A 21,233-nucleotide genomic window follows, 5' to 3' on the forward strand; every position below is an offset into this window, starting at 1 on the left:
ACTGGTTCTGTGTGGAGAGGATCAGGGTGTGCGTAATGCCCCCCTCCCTCCCTCTCTCTCTCTCTCTCTCCCTCCCTCCCTCTCTCTCTCTCTCTCTCTCTCTCCCGACAACATAATCTACATCTCTCTCTCTCTCTCTCTCTCTCTCTCTCTCTCTCTCTCTCTTACGGGACAGATGGCTCTTGGCGCATGTTGCTGCAAAGACCTGCATGCATGCTGCCACTGTCTGTCAGCAGAGCACAGCAAGACATGAATTAGGACACCGAATTAGGAGCGTGCGTGCATGTGTGTGTGTGTGTGTGTGTGTGTGCATGTGCGCGCCTGACTAACGCTTCTTCATTTTCTTTGAAGAACTCTGTCGTTTTTAGCACAGACATCTGATATCTGAGGGCAAATTAAGAGGGTGAAACCATTGTTACACACACTCAGACAGGCTGGAGATCCTTGAAGTGCATCTCCAGACACATTTGCTTTAGAAACAAACACTAAAACTGATTGACACTTGTAGTTACTCTGCACAGAGCTCCGTCATGGTGTTGGTTGGTGGCTGGAAAAGCCACAAAAACCACTGACAGTCAAATGTGGTTTAATTCAGTGGATTCAGGTTTTTTATCCTTCTGGGCAAACTCTTCTGAGCTGATTTCACAACCCAAGACATCAAAACAGACCTGGCAGCAACTCTGTTAGCTGCACATCTGGTCGTCCCCCCCGCCTCCCTCCATCACTTGTCAATCTCAACAGCACATCTGGTGAAGCTATGGATGCTTTCTCATTGGCCTGCACGAACGCAAGACCTGACCTGACGGATAGTTGGACAGGTGGGCGGTGTGCTCTCAGGCTTTACACCAGTCAATCACATAGTGGTGGTTGGATTTAGACCGTGTTTAAAGGGGTTGAAGCTGCCAAACCTCAACCATGAATGCAGATTTGTACAGTTTGGCAGCGGCTCTGCATGAAAGTCTGTATTCAGGGCAAGAAAGCCTCCTTCTAAAAGACAAATTCTGCAAAGTTTTTAACTTGTTGAGCCATATTTTGATGATAATCCTTGTGCGTCTACCAGCACTGAGGTTTTGCGACAGTGAAACAGAAGAAAAGTGGAATTGAAAACTGCATGTTTAGGCGCTTGCAGGTGCTTTAACAGAAATATTAATGTGTACAGGTAGCTGCTGCACCTGGTTTATCACTTTATCACTGCAGCTGAGGAAACTCTACAGCACTGTTTTATTGGAGGGTGAGAGACTAGAAACTGTTTTTGACAAAGGGAAGTATCACCATTTAAAAGATGCATCATAAAGTTGTTTAATTCAACACATTTATATCACATACTTATATTTATTTTTCCATCTTATTACCCTTGTTTTAGTGGCTAAAAGGTATTTATTAAGTAGACCAGTGGATTTTTCTTCATCTCTTTACAGACATAACCGAGTCATTCAGCAGCCTTTTCCCTCCCTGATTGTCTCAAAGATGACAGAAACTTGTTTTTACACTAAAACTACTGTTACTAGTAACATTTGTAGGCGTCACTTCCCCAAACAAAAGACACACAGCAGAGGACCGAAGAGTGAATCCTGCCTGCACGTGTGCTGACTCAGCAGGGGAAACATTAAACCAGAAAAGTAAAAGAGAGTAAATATTTGAAAGCAATACATAATTCAAAGAGCCTTACTGCATTATGGTCCATTAGATTTTGAATTGCCACCTGGCGCCTGAACTTTGTCTTTTCAACCATAAGTTGATGCAGAAAAGCACCAGAATGCAGGAGATGAAGTGTGAGACGCCCCAAATCCCCTCCTGCCCCCAAATGTTGAAACAAAGCTGACGCCCTTAACAGAGCTCCGAATGTGTGGCTGCAAACTGTGTCCGCTGCACATGCCTCTCTCTGCAGCCTTCACCTTTGGATCTGGCTTTTCCTGGATTATTTTGGAAACAATCACTGATATTTCATTAATGTGCTGTCACACGTACCTCGCTCCTGTACGCTGCAGGCACGCTTGTAGCTCCAACAATGTTTTCTCTTTAGCAAATATTAGTTCAGTGGCAGAAAAGACTTTATTTTATTGGGCTCACTTACATCTGAGGTCTTGGCAAATGCATTTTACAAGACCAGGTTCATTCCAGGTTTTGGGCCTTTTTATAAATCTCTGCAGTTTCCCACCAGAGGTAGAAGAGGTAACAGTCGGGGGGCAAAGGGGCAGAAAGAAAGATGCTTTCAAGGTAAAACCACATCCAGAATGATCTTTCCAGGCACCACTAGATGGTATGAGGGATGCTGGCATGTTTGAAACAAAGCCTTTCAGCACATTTGTGGCTGCAGATGACTCGTGACTTTTACAGTAACCCAGTTTCCTTTGGCTGTATTTTACAAAAAGAAAGTTCGATATTAAAACTCTCACCTGCACCTGACGTTTCTCCACATTTCCTGCACAGGAAGTGAGATGTGGAGTTTCCTCACATCCTGTCAGAGCTAAAGCATCAGCACATTGCACGTTACAAAGTGAGGGGGAGATACTGTACGTTGTTTTTTCCCCCTCTATGACTAAGCATTAGTCGTACATCATGAGAGGTCCCTTCATACCGCCCCCTTTTTGTTCAGCATCATCACTGTAAAGGATGTGTTCAATTTTTAACGAACACAATGGCAACGCACATCTCCAGCAGGTCCCAGGGGGCCCCCACGTGACATGACAACTGTGTAATTATTATCCTGGACTGCAGTGAAGTCATCAAATATGAAAGGAGCGAGGGATGGGGGGGGGTTAGAGGAGAAAGAGGGAGGCAGAGGGCGCTGAGAGAGGGGATGGTGATGGAGAAAACAGATAAACTGTTTTAAAATCAGAAATTAAAAAACTCACCAGAAGCTCTGAGACGAGCTTTTTTAGTTTTTCATGCTGTCTGAGGCGTTTTACAGCGTCTGTGTGTGTGTGTGAGGCATTTGTAGATATTACCAAGGTTCAACTCAGTGTTTTAACGCAGTAAATGTGGTCACGATTAAGACTCTGACTCTGTGTGACAGGCGCTGATAAAACACAAACTATACTTCATAACTATAAACCATAAACTGCTGAAGGGCCCTCAGATGAAGTCATGAGCCGCCGTGCAGCTGTCCTGGTTGCACTGCCTGTATTTTGATTAAAAGGCTGTTCCGGGCTAATAAAAGCTGCTGTTGGTAGGTTTAATGTTCTGTAGCTAACTTTTTAAAAATATAATCCTTCTATAAATTCAGTAGCAGTGCCTTTACAAATCTGGAGCCGCTCAAAGCTAAACGATAAAGCAAGACAGATGAACTCTGAGATGGAGCGTAGGAGGATACGGGATGCACAGAATAGTGAAATCGCCCGGCTGTGGGTTTGTTCTCCTTAAATTGGGATCCAGGTCGACCAGCGGGGGCGACCTCAACTATTGCTGCAGGTTCTTTGGTATCAAACAAGCTCCTGCAGGGAGATCGATCAGGTGGAGTTTTCTCCTCTTCCTGTCAGGAGTGGGACAGTCTGGGCTTCGGCGTAAAGATGAACAGTCCGACTCTTTAAAACCTCGACAGGAAAGAGATGTCACACCTATTAAGCGAGTCATTTGGGGAATCCAGAGTCTGCTGGACTCCCCATCAATGGCCCTGGAGCTTTTGGATCCTTATCACCTTTAAAATACTAAAAGAGATCATCTGTTGGATCATCTGTTGTCAGCAGCTACCTGCATAAACACTGTGCACACATGCACATAGAGATAGAACAAGTAGAGCAGGTAAATGAGCCAGAGGACTGTCACATAATGTACGCAGCTCTCTTTTCCAGGTTGATAGTGGCTCAGATCTTCTTAATAAAGAGCAACAATAATTCATTCCTTGCACTGAAACTGTCAATCAATTAAATTAATAGCTTGCAAACTAGTCCAGGCAGATAACTCAAGTTTACTGCTACTGTCACATGACCTATATCCAATGCACCCTTTTCATTATGGCAATGCACTTAAGCCGTTAGCTCACCACTCTGGTTACTGCCCAGTTCTTCCTTGTGCCCTTCTGGGGGGGGTGACGAAACCACGATTACATGCAAAAATAATGCTAATAGTTTATTTTATTGATGTGCACCGGCAATAAAACACAAATGTAAGTTTTACGAGTAAAACAGGGTTTGATGTGGAATAACGGAGAAATAAAATTCTTTCAAATCATCGTTCTGCTGTGAGCAACACAAACTAACTTCCAGGTCCCCGTCAGTTTATTAGGACAGAGGGAGAGACAACTACTTCAAAATTTGGACAAATAAAAGCCAAACTTTTCTGGTTTTGTGTTTGGATGTGAACTCACATCTCCTGTATTAACATTTTCCAGCAAATCATCAAATCACTGAGGCTGAATTTTGTCCCTGCTGTCTTTTTTTTTCTCGTTTAGTTTTGTCTGTTCACAAGTTTGTTCAAACCTCCTCATAAATAAATATGACTTGTGTGAACCTGACTGGTCCGCGGAGCCTGAAACACGATGCCATCTTGGGATGCCCCAGATAGTAAAGTCTTTCCTGACAGACTAAATCCTGACGAGATCACAAGCAACATCCTAAATTACATGAACGGGATTAGATTTGTTTGCTCACTAAATTCCACGTGCTTTATGCTGAGATCCACGCACGCCTGCTCAAAAGCACTGCACACCAGCTTCTTTGTTTGATGGGCAGCAGCGAACAATCCCAAACGCTGCTCCTGCTGAAAATATCAACAGGGAGTAATTGATGGATGGGAGTCTTTGTCACGGCGTTCTGCACAACGTACGACTCCCAGCTCCATGGAAAATTAAACGGCAGCGATGACGGACGCACTCGTATTAAAAAGAGATGAATGCAGCACACGCCTGCTTATTTAAACTCCAATAGGAAGACAAACACATGTGCACTCATAATTAATACAGACAGGTGTGCGCCGGCACACAAAACAAACACACCTGAGAGAGACGTGACAATGAAGGGGTGAGGACGGGTGTGGATATTATCTGGAAATCAGACCCTGTTTAAAATCTTAACCACTTTAACATTAATAAGTCCTCTTTTCTATTTTTCTGCCCCTCATAGGACCTGAGTCCACCACTGGGGAGGAGAGAGGGATGGAGGGAGGCAAGAGGGATGGAGGGGTGAGGAGAGAAAACAGGGAGAAGGTGAAGGAGGCTTCGCCGCTCTGCTCTACTGCGTCCCAGACATTTAGACAAATAAATAGAGGAAGAGGAGAGAGAAGGCTATTGGCCACACACACACACACACACACACACACTCGGTGTCGGTATCGGTGTCGGTGCTGGTTATAGAGGTGTGTGAAGAGTGTGTGTGTGTGTTTTTTCTGGGCATCAATTTATGTACTTTGTTCAGTATATTTGTACGACATCAGTGTAGTTTTCAAATGTGTGTGTTAATCCCATGTAGCTCCATGTTTTAAGGTTCACACCAATTACTAAAAGCATAAAGCCCTTTTGTCTAATGGACAGTTTGGGCCTCCTCTGCTCTTAAACAGCGACTCACATCGAGGCTTTGTCCTTCTTTTATGTACATATAAAGCACAACAAGTAAATTAAAGGAATTTAACCTTTGAATGAACCGACTGACGCACACGTCATCATCATCATCATCATCATCATTGCAGTATTTCATGACTGCTTTGCAAGTTGAGCAGTTGTGCCTGCATGAAGTCCAGAGAAGCCAAAGGGGGGAGAGAGAGAGAGAGAGAGAGAGAGAGAGGGAGAGAATATTTCACTAGAAAATGAAAAAAGAGAAATTGGAGCAAAGACCAATGATGGTGATGATGATGATGATGATTATCAGAGCAGAACACTGCATTATTCATCCAACTCTCAGACGGAGCAGGAGGAGTGATGGAGTGAGAGAGGTATGAAAGTGGAGGAGGAGGAGGAGGAGGAGGAGGCTGAAGGAAGAAGGGTAGTAGTGGACAGAGGAGGCCAAAGCTGAGCAGGTAAATACGGATGAAGAGGAAGAAAAAGGCTTCGTCTCTTCTTTGAACCTCCACAGTGCTTCTTTAAATAGTTCAGTCATAATAATCTCAGTGCCTGTGACATTTTGTGTCCTCCATAACAGTTGGATTAAAGGCTAATCTGCACCTTCATGGTGATGTAGCGGCTACTGGTGGCCTGTTTTAGCTGGCGAGCTAACCGCTAACACATTAGTCAGCCTGTCTCTACTGTTTCTGAACACTAATCCTTTTTGTTTATTTCTGCTAAATTGAACTGAACAGATATACTTTTATTTAATTTAAACGGTCTATTTCCGCTTTACTTTAGACCTGCTGACTAAATATTTTTCAGACTCTCTGGGTTTTGCTGCGTGTGGGAGCAGGTGGTCAAAAAATAAAAATACAGAATTTTTGTGGGATGAAAATTGTAGGAATGAGTTCAGTGATCTAAACTGCGTTGCCATGGATACACATGCAAAGTACGGTGGCTCATAATGACCAAACAGGACAATGATTTCGCCAAATGATCTACAAAAATCAAATCAAAGTGTGTGAATGCAGCGGAGGAGAACATGACTTAGTGACTTTATAGGTGTGTGTCTCTTTACTAACACCACACAGAAACATGATGGTTTTTTCCCCTGCTGAACAACAGAAGACACAAGATCAATGAAATGGAACACAAACACAGTGGGAGCAGGTTTAATATTTCATCTTAAACATACATTAGAGTGGAAAATAAAAGTGGCCACGTTATGTTTCTGTCTATAGAAGAAAACGTTGTGTGTACATTTTTTCTTTGGACGTGTTTGGAAAGAGTCTGAGCTTCTTGTGCAGTACAAGTTGGTGCAGGAATAATTGGAGGTGTGATCGGTATGACGGTTGTCTTCTGATGAAGTGGTGTTTGACGAAGGGAAAAGCAGTGCAACGATTGATTAAAAGGCTGCCGTCTCTGCAGCACATTTTTCTGCAGTCTCTGATTTTTTTTTAAAGCACTTTAGATGTTATTTCAGCTCAAGCTCCACATATTTTCTTCTTTTTTTTATGAAAAACACAAGCTAAATAGACTGTTTAAAGGTTACTCCCAGTAGATGGGAACAAAAACAAATGTTTTGTACTTTATCTGATCAAGACTGTTAAAAGAGATGCCACAGTTTAAGAATTTTCAACTGGTATTCTGATTAATTGTGGCAGAAAAGGAAAATTAAATAAAGAAAATTATACCCAAATGATATTTTCACATAATTTTCCCAAAGTTTTGTTTAAATAACACTTCATTGATTTAAGATGTAGTGATATCTTTCTGAAAAGTAATAAAAGTGTTTGTTGATAACTGCTCATTGCTGTTACCGACTCACTGCTCTCTTTTAGTGAGATTTAGAGTTTGTGACATGTGAGAAATGATTTCAGCGTCAGGTCAAGGAGTCCCATTCTCCCAGTTAAACTCAAATATCAATAGTTTATGCTCCTTACTGTCATAGTTTTGAAGCAAGACTGCCAGTATTAATCAATCAGTTAATCAGAAATAGCTTTTGTATTACTTGGTTCAAAGCCACCAGACTCCATTGACAAAGACAGTAATTTTATAGAGAAGTTTCTGGTCTACCGCTGTCTCAATCACTCAGTTTGTTTGTGTTGTTGTGTGACTCTGGTGTTTTAAAGGGTTAGTTCAGATACAACACAGTATTTGTGTGAGACACAGCAGCACAAACAAACTAACCAATCGAGGCAGCCATTCCTGTGCTCTGTGAGGTAAAATTGCTGTTTTTGTCAATGGAGTCTGGTATCTTTGAAAGGAGTGACATAACAGTTGTTTGCGGTTAAGCAAAAAGGAGTGTACAGATCTACCTCTGCAGGGATCCTCTCTGTAATGTTGTCGGACACTTTGAATAACAATCTGAGCCTGTCAGTGGCTAAAACAAGCACTTTTAGTTGATGCACACAGTTTCCACACTGCAGCCAACACGACCCGTTTTGCTGCCTGTTCTTAGCTGCTGGCAGCGGCGATTTACTGGACCAGTTCCAAAACAAAATGAGTCATTTCAATCCTAAAATATGTGTAATTAAGGCCCAGGTTTTAAAAAAAAAAGAGTCAAAATACCATAATGCTGACTCGGATCAGCATTGTGGCCAAAACCAAATTGGGAGCAGCCTTGTAGAGGCTAAAAAAACAAATTGAAATATATTGAATCAATATAACATTGCATGCTTTCTTTGGGAATATTCTTAACAGCTTGCAGACACTTTATCCTTCCCACCAAAACTCTTCTCCTCCACCAGACCAACGATAAAGGCCCGTCCCTGTCAAAAACATCTGAGGACTATGCTTGGATAACGTTCACAGCCTCAGCTGGTGTCATCCTCCAAATTACAGGCTGTTGTGAAATCATGGAAATGAGCCCATTGGCTGTTCTGCCCCTGCAGCAGATTTGCATATAAGGCCGGTATGTTTGTCCTGCGTGAGTCACCTAAAGCCATCAGTCAGACGTTAAGGACTGTCATGACGGTTTCAGCGAAAGGCAGAAAACATCAGCGAGAAGGAATTCACCGTGACTGAAGGGGAGCGGAGTAACGGTTTGACTGTTCTGGCGTCTGAAACGGTTGCTTTTTATTTTTATTTGCACACATAAGAGATTCTGATGAAGTCACATCAGTGTTACTGAATTAAAATTACATTTGGCTGGAAAGCTGCCACGTAAACGCAACAACCCAACGAGGGCCGATGTGCAGAAATGCAGCGGTGCGTTATGAATTAGCCAAGGTTAATAAAGTCTTTCTAAATTTTTGAAGAGTCAAGCGCCTTCATTGAATGATTGAAAACCACCCCCTTAACTTCTTTGGACGACTGAGCCGCTGAGCGGAGCCGTCCATTTTCTCATGAGCTGGGTTTTCTGCTGTGTCATTTTCTGGTGTGAACTCACGTAAAAACAGAGATTTGTCAACAGGTCATGCAAATGTGGTGCCACTGACACTCTGAACAAGAAAGAACCCAAGAAAAGGTGCAGAAATAACTGATTTTAAAGTTTCTTTTACCTGCTTTTAAATCTTTAAATGACTTTTCCCATCCATGCATCATTTTTCCTTTAAATGTTCCCAATGTGTCCCATTAAAATACTGCTGAGAGCATCACTGGGTATCTGAATGGTACATTTTCTCTTAGATTAGATTAGATTTTAGTTCTAATTATTGGTTTTTACATTATTTTTTTATCTTTGACTCTTATTTTTTCATTCTTTTTAAACATTTAATTGTTATAATTTTGCTATGAGAAGTAGCTGAACCAAGTGTGAATGGCTGTGTGAGCCTGAATTAGGGCGTTACTAAAGGAACACTGGTTCTAAGCAAACCTTCCCTGAGTAAATAAAGGTTAATTTAATTTAATATAGACACACACAAACACTGTGCAGCGTCACCGTCCCTGAAAACCACCATGACCGCCAATATTTACAAATGTGGTGGACAGGCTGATTATTTGGTCAAATCAAATACTTGTGTTTGATATTGAAATATAGATTGCACAGTCCGCTCTGCACACTGGTGTCCTGCCAAAGGTGTTTCCCCACCTTTCACCCAGCTCATACAGGGAGAGGCTGAACAGCAGCCAGCAAGACATTCATTCAAATTGATTTAATGTTTAGGACAGTAAGTCTTCCAACCTCCAAAAGTATCCAGACGATACAAACGATCCCTGCAAACATAATTAGGAATAAAACAAGCAATGTCTCGATCATAATGTCGTGTTTTCTCTGCATTAGTAGAGGAAAACCTGTCTTTTTATGATTTTGGAAAAATAAAATAAGGTTTTTAATGTTTTTGAACTGAAGGGACAACTTTAAAAAATGCTGTTAATGTATATTCATCTGTACTGTATGTATTTAACAGTTCACATCATGAGCACTACACTAAAAAACACACTTAGTTCTTGAGTTTAAAAGTTTCACAAAGGACTATGACCACCAACCAAGACCTTGAAAGCATTTGAAAAGTTCTTTACTTGGAGTGTGAATGAGGACAAAAGTCAGAGGCAATGATCTGGTAGCAGAAGTGAGTCTTGCCTCCTGTTCACTTTCTGTTCTGCGGTTTAAACGAAGCGTTGTGAAAACAAACAAACAGCATCAGACCATCCATCGCTCTGCACGTCAGAGGAAACAAAAGATGAGGAGAAAGTGAAAGAGGCTTTCCTCCCACTCCTCCTCGCTATTTGTCCAGTTCGACAAGTTGGTTTAGGACAACAAGCAGCTGCCCGAGGAGGAAAAAAACCTCATAATAGACGGGACTCCAGTGGGCTTTGTTGTGTTTCTATCTGTGTGTGTGACCTCCGTGTCTACTCTTACATTTCTGGGGGTTTTTTAGCTGAATGGCAGAGTGAATTAATAGTTTTCTGCTCCACATAAGCTGCTCTGTGTCCTGTCTGACAGACACTGAAGCACAATCCAGTCTTGATAAATACCAGTTGTGTTCTCCACGGTATTTTTTCCTGATGTTATAATAAACCATCTGCCCGCTCGTCTTCCTCTTCTTCGGTCAGCGATTTCCACAGAATTTCTCTCAACAATTTCCAGGAGACATGGGTTCACTTTAGTGGCGCCTTGGTGACGTCCATGAGCGATGCGTCTTTAACAAACAATAGCCTCCGTCCTCTTTGAATGGTGAGTCATTGCTAAAGCTCTAAAATATAGATAAGAACTCCCGTTGCCAACAGAGTGTAAAAGACTTTCCAAAGAGCACTAGTCACCGTGGTTTTTAGGGATTCCCACAGTTTTATTTTCAGTTTTAGTGGGATATGTACCTTTTATTAGAACACCTGTCTACTGAACATGTAACGTGTTCTAACCTGGTCAGGTGCAAACATTACCAAGATTACCCGCTTACAGAAACCAGGTTTCTCATTCACGTGACATTTAAGACATGAAGTTACCGCAGAAAGCCGACATTAATCCAGTTACCTGCTTGCATGTAGACACAGTTAATTAAAACTGGGATGCAGGGATTTCAACCAAAGTCTGTGTGATGAGAAACGAGTGTTTACTCCAAGTACCACATGTGCTGTTTGGGCTCTCGGAGGATTTAAGTCCATATGTAACAAATCTGTTAGGCCACTTTAATGAGGTCTAGATTCAACTTGATATGACTTATATGGAGTTGAGTTCACCGTATGTGGAAGAAAAAAAACGAGATCTTAGGTCATGATCGAGGTCACACCAGCAGTTAAAGCAGCACAATTCTGTGTCTAAATCAATAAATTAAAAAATGGAATTACAAAAGTCAATACTGTCTTGATGGTGGTGACCTTTAGGCAGACAGAGTCACTAATGGACACGAATCAGTGGCACAAATACATCTGTAGAATAAACTGTGGGAATTTAATGCCTAATAAGACCATAAGACCCCCAAGTCAGAGGTTTTCCCCCCACTTTTATTTTTTATTTTGAACAAATTGATTCTTTTTAGGCCGATGCTATGTGCACACAGGTGTAAATAGCCACATTGGCTTTTCTACACGCAGGTGTATGATGGAAAGATGTTATTTTGTGTTCAATGTACCCAAACCATCATCTTTTCCTAAACCTAACAGAGTAGTTTTGGTGCCTAAACCTAACCTAACTGCAACTAAAACTGATGATGATAAAAGAAATGAGTTAACTGAGTTTATAGATAAATTGATGGTGAAAGCCCTTTAACCGACCCATTCATCTAACACACCCACATCAGTCTGACGGGGAGTTCTTTATATGACCGGGTGTAAATAGCTAAACGGCGGCCGCCTCTCTCTCTCTCTCTTATTCTTACTCTGGAATTGGACTACACTCCTCCATGTGAATGGTGATTTGTTTTTTTTGGCAGTATTTTTATGCATCAGGTTGCTTGACAGCCATTATTTGTATAACCAAGCTAAAATATAACTCTGCCAGCCGATTTCGGAGCCTTCTCACAGCCTCTGGTGTCTTTGGAGGTTTGGAGATGTTTGTGTGAACATGAAAAAAAAAAAAAAAAACTAGACACGAATTGTTTTACAAGGAGCTTTATTTTTTCTATAAATATTCATCGAGCTCTGAAATCACAAAGATGGAGTGAAAGTCAATGACAAAATAACAAACTCAGATGATCTAGTAATGAAATGATCAAGTTGTTGGAACTTTCATCCAGATTCAGTCTTGTCAAAACACCTCCTCTGATTTTATTAATAGTCTGGGTGTTTGGGTTAGATGTACCCAACTGGGTTTCAGTGTGTGTGTTTGTTATTAACAGCCAACGGGACAGTCTCCTGTGCTCTGCCCAGTCTGATTTCAGTATGTGTGTAGGTGTTTTCCATCTTGTGCTTTGGAAAATGTGTTGCTCTTGCAGAGATGTGGAAGATGTTGCGTGTCGCTCAGCATCTGCGGCGAATTAAAGGACTTAAAACAGGCAATTTTTTTGGCAGAAATATATCCGTCCGTTGGGGTGTTGTGGAATTTGAATGTGGGGTGGGTGCAGCAGGACTACAGGGATTAGAAGACATAGAAGAAGAGTAGAAAAGTGCTCAAGAGACAGGAAAAAAAATAAATTCAACTATGTGGGCGTGAAGACAAACTCACCTTGAAAAGATGTAGTCAGTCAACGCCAATGAGAAACTGGAGACAAACTGCAATTGGTAAAAGCTAATTTTGTTGCTTGATAACGTCTTCTTCTTCGCTCCGGGCGTAACGTAATGATTGACGCTGTTGTTTTTTTAAAAAAAACCAGTGCTGTCATCTTTCCAGTATTTATTTCTTTATTCCCTGTTTTCCTCCCAGTTTGAATTGGGCCCCTCCCCTTTACATCGTTACCGCCAACTGGGGGTCTGGATGGGGTTTAGACAACCACACGCCTCCTCCAGCACACGTGTGTTTGGAGTCACCCACCTGTTAATTCCCCCACTGTGACGGAGCGCTATCGCTTCTTTATTTTGGCTTCTTTCCTTTTTGCGTTCATAAGCAGTTCTACAGCAACATGATGACTTACACTGGGTTCATTAGCCTCAGTCATGAGAGTTGAACGGTGTCACACTCATCAGTTTGTGTGTAGGTGGAAAGAGCAAATGCTCAATTACAGCTGAAAAAGCAGCAAAAAATACGTGTTCTTTATTTTTTAAAAATAATTTTGCCTTAAATTGCCAGACAGGGAGGAACAACACGCAACACAGATTGCTCGGTATGCGTCTGAACTCCCCCCCCAGGCCGTCATAACTCCTTCTTTTCTATTAAACTACAGATGATATGAAAAGTCATCTGATCGAATCCACGATACAGTAGATAGTTTGTGGACCATGTAATTCCACTTCTCATAATTCATCGTGATAATGTCGACTCGCAGGCAGCCTCTCTCTGTGTGTAATTATTCACGGTGACGTCATTCGCCTGTAATGGATTGGCAACAGGTCAGCACATGTTAGCTGGTTAGCCACTGCGCTAACGTCACGTGCTGTTTGTTGCTGGATCAGAACATCAAGCAATAAAAGTCACGGCAGAGGAAAAGCAGGCCGCAGAGCCGTCAGTCCTTCACACAACAAGGGCAGGAGATAGTAAACCTTAAGTTACGCATCTTTTTTCTTTTCTTTACCCCGACCCTCTTCTCCTCTTACTGCATTCTTCTGTGTGTGTGTGTGTGTGTGACAGTGATCCTTGGCCTGGAGCTGAATAGGACAGGAGGAGCATGGGAGGAGGAAGAAAGAAAGAAAGGGAGGAGGAAGCACCACCAGGATGAAGGTGGAAAATGAAAAGACACACAGAAGACTCCTCTCTGTGTGTCTCTTCGTTTCCCACCAGAGGAGAGAGGAGGTGGACATGAAGTGGGAAAATAGAAGAACAGGGAACATGTGAGACAAAGACTGTCCGGATCAGATTTCTACCCAGTGTGACGGGTCGTCGCTTCGCTTTTTACCGCTTGCATAGATGCACAAGAAACACACATGGACACACAAAACAAGTCCACTGTTTAAACGTGTCTAAAAGAACAATATGAAGAAGAAAAAGACGGTGATGAAGACTAAATAGAAGCTTTAGGACTTAAAGAAATAAAACACACATGTATATTTTATATATATTTATATATAACAGGGCTGCTCGGTAGAAGTTTTCAGTGAGACGTTTTAGATTTTTCCCTCAGGGAGCCTCCTGACTCCTCGGCTCAGTTGTTGGCTCAGTCTCATATTTACACTCTTCCAGCACACACACACACACACACACACACACACACACACACACACACACTCTCTCTCTTCTTATCTCCGTCTGTCTTCTGTGTACACACATGCTGCCGCTTACTTGTGCAACATTTAATCTGTGAGGAACTTGCTCACACACACCATCTCATCACAGGACGTGTCCACCAGAAACACACACACACACACACACACACACTAAAGGAGTGCAGTGTGTTACAGCGCACTGTGACTCCAATAAACACATCCATGGGCGCCCGCTTATATGATTGTGTCGGAGGGATCTTCCAGCCCTGTGGGGGTTTTCTGATTTCAGGTCTGCATGTTTACTACATGTCTCCTCTCATGTCTCACTGTGTGTGTTTGAATTCTGCTCTCTTATTTTGTCTGTACTCGTCCTCACACCTCCCACAGCCGTTCTGCCTCCATCAGAAGCCCCTAAGTGACAAGCGATCTTCCAAAATTTCCCAAATCCAACTGTTGGATTGGGATTCAGCAATAATAATAATAATAATAGTAACTTTATTTGTACAGCAACTTTAAAAAGACAAAGTAAAACAGCAGAGAGCCGAACAGTGAAGCCAAACAACAGCACGGATTAAGATGAATTTAGAATAAGAAGAAAAAGGCAAAAACAGTAGAGAGATGGAGGGGGAGGAGATGAAAGACATTAAAACACTTTTTAAAAATGCAAATATAAAGACATACGAATAAAAATACAAAAAGATAAAAGACAGAAATTGATAGCGAATAAAAAAGACACAAAACAATATGACAAAAACAAAGTGAGTCCGTGAAAATGTGATTCAGTAGTGCATTACTATACACACACAGTAATATTATAAAGTAACTAGTTACTTTCATTTGAAGTAGTATGTAAAACTTTATATCTGAAGTAACTATAGAAGAGCTGCAGGAAGCACAAACTCCACCAACAGAGCGCAGGAGGAGTAGACATGACTGCTGCAGCTTAAGAAAAGTGAGGATGTGCTTTGTGTCAGTTACCATTATCCCTCCCTTCCTCCCTCCCTTCCTCCCTCCCTTCCTCCCTACCTCTCACTTATTTACATACAAACTCACACAGACCATCTGCTGTAAGGGCAAGTGCAATACCACGCATCGCTAACCTAAAGCGTGAGACCATGGAGCGGGACACAGAAACGGGAGAGGACAGAAAGAGGGAAGGGGGAGACAAGGAGGAGAGGACGGGGGAGAGGGCGGAGGAGAAGACGGGAGGAGGGTAACTCAAGGCCGCAGGTTTAGTTTACCTGTCGTGGCAGCCAGACGGCAGGAGAGCTGCTGCGTTAGATCACTCTGCCAGATAGGAGAGAGGGAAAGGAAGAGAGAGAGAGAGGGTTTTTATATATGTGTGTGTGTGTGTGTGTGTGTGTGTGTGTGTGTGTGTGTGTGTGTGTGTGTATAAGATTGTGTACCAGCGCACAGGAGAGTTGTCGGGTTAGATTGCCCTGTCCGATAAGTCTGCAGTTCCCATATGGGAGTAGGAAGGTAACAGGTAACACTAGAATAAGTGGTCCTCCTGGAATAAATAAAGGCTTCTCTTCAATGAAAAGCGAAGGGGAATTGGGGAGGCAATTGAAACGTTTATGGAGCTGAGGTGAGCTGCTGAGTGAGCCTCTTGTTTTGCAGGTTTGGAGTAAAAAAAAAAGAATTAATACAGCAGTTAAGTTAAGTTAAACTTTAAGATTAAAGCCGTCTTGATTAGAAATGTAGTACAGATGATTTGCAAACAGACACCAAAGACTAAAACATCTTCTTCAAGAAAATAAACTCCTTAATACGTCCATAGGATTGTGGATTTGGGAGCAGCCATTCAAAGATGGCGGCCCCCGTACGTGCACATGAATAATATAAAATAACTGAATCACTCAGATGTTCGTTCATTCATTACAGGAGTTTGTGATTCAGAGAAGATTGCTGCTTTGGAGCTGCTCCTTTTTCCAGTGATCGTTTGGCCTTAATGCAACAGGAAGTCTGAGAACAAGGCTGCATTTGATCCCCTCAGCGTTAAGACATTAAGTGGAATCAATTAAAACGATGCAGATGTGAATCTTAACGTTCTTCCCACATGTTTTTTTTAGATTATGGCACCATCATTTCCCAAAAATGGCACAACCTGGCTCCTTTTTTAGCAAAATTATGACACAGAAATTCATCCAGTATTCAGCATGTTTGCAGTTAATGTATTTGTTTCAGCACCTTTTCATTGTTGGATTTTCATATCAGCAAATAGAGCAACAGCTGCAACACTGGGATATATTCAGTAATTACTTATAAATGTGGGAAGTTTAATAGATTTCACGGCTGCCAGGTCTGTAAAGTCTTAAATACTTCTTAAAACCAGCCTAAATGAAGCTATTAGATTCAGTCATGTGCAAATGAGAGAACTTTTCGGTTTACGTGTTGATCAAAGCTTGTGTTTTTAAGTGGAAAGGGATGTTGGATGGGAAGAAAAAGGCAGGTGGGTGGAGGGAGGGAGGGAGGGAGGGAGGGAGGTGATGGTTAAAAAGAAATATGTGGTGGTTTTATTAGTTGGAGATTTTAAAGGTATGCTCCTGTAGCGTTGGCTTATTTCCTTCAGCACCCCGTGTCTGATTGGTGTCAGAGATAAGTGCACATGCGTGTCAAAAGATACTCACGGGATGAAAACACCCAGATGTTTGTGTTACATTCACTGACACTTTCACCGTGTGGATATTGGAAGACTTATTTACTGCAGCTGTGAACGTGCGGCGCTTGGACTTGACCTCTCTCAGCGGTTTGATGTGATATTTCAAAACAAAGACACGGCCGAACAAGGAAAGGTTTGTTCAGGTGAGTTTCACCGCTTGACTGGAAGTGTTTGACGTCAGAGTGAAGGCTGATAACGGAGAGCAGAGCCCTGATTTGTTTCTTCGAGGTTTGGAGTTCAGTGTTGTTTGTTTTTTTAGGAGACGGGCCATGGCAGATTCTGTACCAAAGTCAACAGAGGAGGAAAGCCCTCTTAATCGATAATTTGTCAGCTAGCACTATGACTAATTTTGTCTGATCCTTTACAAATTGAACCAAGCCATGTCCCATCAAAGCCAAAACTGACAACGTCCGCCCTGGGAAACTGCACCGAATAAAAACCCTGCTACTGTGGATTTGTGCTGAGCCACTATGATATATCGTGGAACATCACCGAAACATAAAGAAAACAGGTTGTAAATATTTCATAAAAGCTTAACTGAGTAAATGTTTTCTTAACCTGGAGCCAAGACTGAGGAAAAATCTGACATCTTCCTTACTGACCCACCAGCAGCTTGATGCTTTTCAGGTCCAGTTCAGCACAGAGCGAATGTAATTTCAGTCTGTGGGACAAATATATCAATTTAAAGTGACACTTTTGGTGGTTTGAGCTCATTGCTGTCCATCAGAGATCATAATTTTATCTGTTGATACCGTCTTTGTACTCTTTTCAGCATCTCATGTCATTTACAGATGACATTACACATTATGAGTGGCTTTGCTGCCCCCACCTGCAAGAAATTCCCATCAGCCTCAGCTGTACTTTGTGTTTCATGCTAATTAGCAAATGTTAGGCTGTAACTGCTTTGCATTATCACTCTGAGCATGTTAGCATGCTGCGTTTAGCACTGCACCACTGTGTGTGGAACATTCACAGACTGCTGATGAATGAAATGTTACACAAACATGATTATGTTAAATATTTGTTTGGAAATTCAGCTCTCGTATTTTTGGTCTTTGCTCTAATCCAGGTACGATCATAGACTGTATATAAGAAGTGGAAATGGTTGGTTTGTAGACGGCTGTGTTGAAGTTTGGCTTCACGAGCGTCGCCGTCTCGGTTTCTTGGAACCAGACCACCTCTGATTAGTCACAAGATAGACCCGCCCTAAAGCAGACCCTGCTTTATGGTCAGTTTGACTCTAAATGGGATCATAATTTACTGAATAAACATCATGCTGTGTTGAAAAAACCATGAAACTCACGACTGAGACCATAAAGTCATTATGAGTTAATAACTTAGGTGAGAAGTGTCAGTAAATAACAGAGTATACGACTGAAAACTGGGTTGTTAAGGGTTAAAAGGCTGTTTACTGCACTTTGGATTGATTGATTGATATTGAAATACATTAAAAAAAAAGCAGCCAAATAGGTGAAATCCAGTGAATCTATGCAACACAGTTCGCACTGTGGTGTTTCACTTCTGTTCAACTCAAAATGTTATTGTCCCTTAAGGGAAATTAAGTCTTCAGACGAGGTTTGCAGTGAAAACATAGAATGAATACAGACAATAAAGCAACAATAAGCTGCATAAACAATGAAACTACATCACACACAAGCGTATAAAGTCATATGTGCACATGCTGGTCCCACTATTCCCACAAACTGTTAGCAAGCAGTGGATTTAAAAGTCAGACACAAACCATTTCATACTGCAGTGCACCCTGTTGTTTTTCATCATACTTTTATGATCGAACTTTTATGGCAGAGCTCTTGTAAAACATGCAGGACCCATATTGGTTGGTGGACAGAAGCTGGGAATGTCTCTGCTCATTTTAATGGTTGTTGAATGTGGCAAATAATGAAGGAAACCTTTTACAGTAGAATCTTAAAATATCCTCATATTAAATAAGGTATATCATAATCTGACAGTTATATTGGGCGTTAAAAAAAAAAACAACTGCAGCCATTAACAGGTGAATATTGTTCCTGATATCTCAGCCTGTTCGCCTGTGGGAGCAGAGGGAGTCCAACTTGTAAACTCAAGGAAGCACAGAACTATAAAACGGTCCCGCTGCACCGCACCACCATGACTACATCAGTGTTTACTATCACTATAACCGGAGCATGCATGCTTTCGTACAAAGACACTGGGTCCAATAAAGCAGCAGGCCGTAAAGTGGATGCTGAGAACGGGGGAAACACACAATGGAGAGGAAAAGGGTGTTGCCTGTGGAGAATTAAGTGGGACTTTAGAGGGACAAAACAGTCGGCAATCACCAGAAGAGGTAAATGCAGACAGGAAGGGTGTTATGCATGAGGACAAAGTGTGTTATGTAGCCTCTGCACTTAAGGGCAGACAGGGATTTATCAAATGTCCTCACCAACCAACCTGATGTGCTTCTTTTATCACACTGGGCTGTAACATGCAGGACACGAGCCTTGACCTCCGACCCCAACGCTAACAACCTGAAGAACCCACCGATTCTAGAGACTTCGAAATGCTTTGGAAACTCAAAACAAGCAGTTTTTAAAACTCCGTTGATGCTGTTTGGACGTTCTGAATGCAGCCACAGTAATATCCTCCAAATGCTCTGCACCGGCCACTCGTACGTGAAGCACCTGTCGTCTTGTCCCGCTGGCGTGCGTGTCACCTCAGGGTGAGTGATGCCGGCCATCTGGGGTCTGTTGCAGGGTGTGGCTGGGTGGGGCGTCACCCTGCGGGGGGAGCGTGACAGTGTGAGGTGCTGCCATTGTGTAAGAAAACCTTTTAATAACGTTGCTCATGTAACATTTATGTCAAGTTAAGCGTCCTAAAAATGGTAGTGATGGTAACAGAAGAGTCAGGGTCGATGCTGCACCTTCACAGTGTGGCTGACCGACGTCTGAGAGCTCTGCTAGGAGAAGCTCCACCAGCTTCAGGAGGTAGTCTGTTCCTAGATAGAAGCCTGTTGAGACAAGCTGGAGGCCACGAGCCAGTGTTTTTATTTTACTAAACCAACATAAGCAATGAAACATGAAGATCAGGACTTTAGTAGTGCACAGCGTCTGTTAACACCCACTTCCTTACTGTCAGGGTGGCAGTGAGATAACAGACACAGGGATTTACTCATCATGTATCATGCCTCACTTAAGTGGAACATAGCATAACATGTGTAGAATTAATGAATAGTGAATTTCAGTTTCTGAGCCACAGCAACGAATTAGTTAAGATTTCTTTTTAGCATGGCAGATTTGTCCTGAGCGTTGCTATGTGAATTCAAAATGAACCAGTTGTTGGTCACTTGCAGCCGCTACCAGCTGGTTAAGAGGAGTCAGCCGCTCTCCTGCCTCTTGCTTCTCTGGACGGGTTTGCTGAAGTGCTCCACTGGAGGGTTCAGGTTCGAGCTGTGGGCAGGCATGGGATGCCTGTGTCCCCACTAACCCCCTCCACCTGCGCTACATGTGTATTGTATTAAAATTTGGTAAAAATATACTAATAAATGCATGATGTTTCCAAAGACAAGAGAGAGTAGCTGTTGTTAAATAATATTAACCAAAATAATCTTAATTAAGCAGCCCCGTTACAAATTGGGCTTTTTTTCAACCGTATGCAAATGAAACCATCTTTGCTGCGTGTGTCTGCGTGGAGGCTAGAAACCGAACCTCCACTCAGAATGTGGAAGCTAATTGGACCAGTCTGCTAACATTACTATAGCTAGCATTAGCTGTCTCTGCTTCATGGTTCAAGTTGTGACAGTTATAGTAGTTAAAATATCTAAACATTGGTGGAGGAGGAGGAGGAGGAGCAAACGCAGCAGAAAAATATATACAACTTCAATGTCTGACCAAATAAATATATTAGGATAAACACAATTAATGCATATACTTATATTTAGCTAAACTTTCAGTTTAATGTGTTCACAAACACCTACAAGGTTAAGTGTTACTCTTATGGCTTACCTTAATAAACGTATTTATCTCTCAGCATTCAATAACTCCAATAATAAAGACGGGAAATGATTTATTGTTAAAACTCATAGCAAACATATACCACCATCTAAAACCTGTCTAATACTGACTACAGAGTGCCAACAGGGAGGGTGACAGACGCTGTCTCAGGTTTGATAGTTGACTTGATTGGTGATGGGGTGACGACATCCTGTGGGACAACAACAGTCAAAATATGTCCACAACAAGCCCTAACATGTTATTCCGTTTCCCATCATATAGCTGACAGGAAGGACCTGGGGGGGGGGGCGTCAAATCAAGGTGAAGTTTCAATGAAGTTGCTGCTGTTGTGTAGGTGGAGCTAAAACTGGCAACAACTGTGCATGTTTTCAGATAACAGAGTAAAGTGATACAGCAGAGAAACAGAGAGGCTTCTACCCCGAACGTCGAC

Source organism: Pempheris klunzingeri, chromosome 22 (assembly GCF_042242105.1).
Source record: "Pempheris klunzingeri isolate RE-2024b chromosome 22, fPemKlu1.hap1, whole genome shotgun sequence".
NCBI lineage: Eukaryota > Metazoa > Chordata > Actinopteri > Acropomatiformes > Pempheridae > Pempheris > Pempheris klunzingeri.